Consider the following 4,065-nt stretch of genomic DNA (forward strand, 5'->3'; position numbering starts at 1 on the left):
TGGGTACCATTTCCATAGCCAACCACGATGTTTGTCTTACTCCAGCAGTAACCCTGCTTTGGTAGAATTACAAGGGCAACAGCATGGCGGAGTTGGCATGTACATTGCAGACCACCTGCACTGTAGTGTTGTCTCCGCCCCAAACTTCAACTTGGAAGTTTTACTGGTGAACTGCTCCGCACCCAGTGTGTTAATAGCAGTTGTGTATCGACCACCCTCCTATCCAATGGCGTTGTTTCAAGGTCACCTTGGCACGCTGCTGGATTGGTTGCACCAGGAGTACGCCAGCATTGTCGTACTGGGAGATTTTAATGAAAATTTGTTAAAATCTTCCACTATCAGCACATTCATGGCTAGGAAAGGGTTCTGCCAGTCAGTCAAACATCCAACCACAGAAAAGGGTACACTAATTGACCATGTTTATGTCAAAACATCACACTTTGATGTAGAATCGGTTGTGATGCCCACTTATTTCAGTAACCATGAAGGGATTTTGTGCTCTTTTAAACACCAAATTTAAAATGCACACACACACTCCACTTCAGCATCTTATAGTGTGTAAAATAGGTTCAGGTTCGACCAGTGGACAATTTACAATCCACGAGTTTACTTGCCCACGAGAACGGTGGATTGTATTTGTCAATCACTGAATAAAAGTGAAACCACTGGCCAAAATTAAGATCCCAGTTTCTGTTTAGGATGGTAACTATTTTCCTTATTTGTCAAACCAGAAAATTAACATTGTACATATTGTAAACATGTACATTTTGTGAACATGTACATATTGTAAACATGTACATATTGTTAATATGTAAATATTGTAACCTCTGCATATATTTTAAATAGTATACATATTGGAAATATGTATATATGTATATATGTAAATAGTACCTGATGAAATGATCCCAGCGCTGCCTCACTCACCTGTCCTCTTGTCTTGATAGTTACCGCATGTCTGCCTTAAAATTAAATACTAAAGGGATTCAAACCTTTTTGAACACAAAGAGTTGATATTTTTCTAACCAGATTGTATTAGTCAATCACTGGCGCAAAATTCAACCACTGCCCAAAATTAAGATTCAAAGGGATTAAAACTATGGACTTTTCTGAACACATAGTTGGTATTTTTCTTACCAGTGGACAATTTACAATCCACGAGTTTACTCAACCACAAGAACGGTGGATTGTGTTTGTCAATCACTGATGAAAAAATACGCTTTTTCAGACACGGTAATGAAGACAATGAGGGCAATGTAAATATGTAAAAATGTAAATAATGTAAATATGTGAATACTGTGAATGGATATTGTGACTAACCTCTGCTCTTGTCTTTCTAGTTGCCGCCTGTCTTCAGTTCCACGCACATCATCTTTATATTAACATAGTAGCAGTAGAATAGCATAGAAGTAAAACTAATCCCATAAGTGCATCATACCAACTATTATAATAGCAATGTAGTCGTTTGCATGCATGTGAGTTTTCATCAACAGGACAAGACCCCTCTGACGGTGTGAGTGTCCTCTGACAACTGCTGCATGTGGTAAGATATGGAGCTGTTTTCACTATTCATATTGGTCAAATTCTGTTCATGTGTGAAACACTTGACTTTTTGCCACTTGACATTATACTCATGTGATTTCTCCCGATACGTAAACCGAGCTCCAGACCACAAGTTAAACTTTGCTTAGTAAATAAAATACATCTTGAAATGTTGCCAGTCACATAAAACATTTTCTTTTTGACCAAGTAGCTTTAATTAGCTGGACGTTGGAAACACCTCCACCATGCTAAATGGGACACAGAATCTTACATGAGTTTATGTTCTGCAGGGGAAAAATGTTAACCTGTTAACCAAAATGTATGGGGGCCTTGTGCTTGTGCTACTAAAATTATACATAGAATGCCATGGTACTTGTAGTACAAAAAAAAACTTCCTCATTCTGTCTTCTTTGACCTTTTTATATGATCTGCTCATAGCAAGTTTACTAACGTATTTGCTTTCCCGCTTTCTCTGACCTGTAGTGAATGCTGGCTGCTTCCAGAGGAGCTCCCACCATTGCACCTTGACATCCACCCATTGCTGACTGGAAAGGATACTGGTGATTCCGGGAACTGGTCATCATGGGACTGCAACTGCTGATCCTTTCCTCCACCCATTCTTAACCCTCTGTCCTTTCTTCACCACTGTCTACCTACCATCTCTCCATGTCATCCCTCTCAACCCAACCGGTCGAGACAGAAGGCCGCCCCATAGAGCCTGGGTTCTGTCCAAGGTTTCTCAAAGAGTTTTTCCTTGCCTCCGTTGCCAAGTGCTTGTTTGTGTGGGGTTCAGTTGGTTCCCTTTCTCGAGCCTGTGATTCTAGATAACTTCCATATGATGATTTGTATTGGCACTATATGAAATAAATTGGCTTGACATAACTGCTTTTGTCATATCTGCATGTTTAGTACATAACCCCACACGTGTTCATTCATAGTTTAGACAATCTACAATGTCAACTCAGTCTCTGCTGCTATCCTGCAAAACACTCCACCCACTTGACCCTGGGTGGACCACAGAGATGCTTCACAGACCAAGGACCCAACCAGCAATCGTGATCGAGTCCACCATCATGGCACACAGGCTGCCCGCTAACCAACATTCATAATCCAGTCCACCAGCACAGCATACTGGCTGCCCACTGATAAATTAGTGAAAATAGAAATGATACAAAATGCAATAATTTGTATATTCCATAGCTTTCTGGCTACTTCGATATGTGTCACCTCCCCAAATAAAAGTAAGTAACCGTAAGATAAATTATAGGATCACACTTGCTCCAACCCACTAACAACTGTTGTCTTGAGGAAAAAACACCTTATTGCCACTTTAATCCCCACTAATTTAATAAATAGGTGGACACCACTCCTTAAGGGGATTGGTTTTTACTGTACATGTAAGTTACATACTTCTCTCATGCACACACCAACAATTATGAAAAATGTCATGTCCAATTTATTAACTACATATAGTATCCAGACCTCTTTGATGCAAATGTGCGCTGTTAAAGTAAATATTAAAAAAAAATACATTTGTGTGTATTTATATTTGCAATGTAAAATTGATGTTGATGAAAAATTGACTGTAAATGGTTGTCTATATGTGCCCTGCCATGGGCTGGGACCAGTCCAGGATGTACCCCACCTCTCATCGAAATATAGCTGGGATATAGATGTGTCCATAATTGACTGTGTCGCAGGGTGTTATGACATATATTGACAACTCTGCTTCACCGTCGCCGCGTCAGGGCCGGACGCCGCCTGCTTCTAGACTTTCTGCCGGAGCCCAGGTTCCACACCCAGGGCGCCCCTCTGAGGATGCCTACCTCGCGCTTGGTCAAGGGGGCCCCCCCGGAGGGTGTTTACCACCACTGCCGACCCAACCATTCCCTCCATTACTTGGAGGGGGCCTGCCACCCCGGCCGACTCCCTGAGGGGTCCGTCGGCGACCCACCTCCGGTCCCCCACCACCCATCGCTCTGACTTTGAACTGTTTCGGACGTCTGAGATCCGTCTTTGAGGGGGTGTACTGTCACGCTCTGTGTGGGTTTGCACGTGACATGTTGAGTTTGGGTTACCTTCTTGGGCTTTGGTTTCCGTTTTGGACACTTATTTTGTATTGGACTTCCTGTTTTGCCTCGTCTGCCTTCGTTGCCATGGCCACCCACACCTGTCCCTAATTTGTCCTCTATTTAGTTCAGGTGTGCGCTTCTGCCTTTGTGGGATCATTGTTAGTTTGTCCGTCAGCTAGTTGAGTTGTGTTTTCTTCTGCTGCTATTATAGCTAAAAGATATTGAGATAAGAGACTGCTTTGAATGCTTTCTTGATGTTTGTGTAAACCAAGTCCAAAGTATTCTCCCCTCTGGTAGCAAAATCCACATGCTGGTAAAGCACAAAGCATTTGGAAGCACGGTCATCATGTTGGCCTGGTTGAAATCTCCAGCAACAATAAACATGCTGTCCGGGTGTGTGGCTTGCATGTCACTGATGGCAGGGTAGAGTACATTCAGGGCTTGCTTACAGTTA

The sequence above is a fragment of the Doryrhamphus excisus genome, unplaced genomic scaffold (genome assembly GCF_030265055.1).
Source record: "Doryrhamphus excisus isolate RoL2022-K1 unplaced genomic scaffold, RoL_Dexc_1.0 HiC_scaffold_27, whole genome shotgun sequence".
NCBI lineage: Eukaryota > Metazoa > Chordata > Actinopteri > Syngnathiformes > Syngnathidae > Doryrhamphus > Doryrhamphus excisus.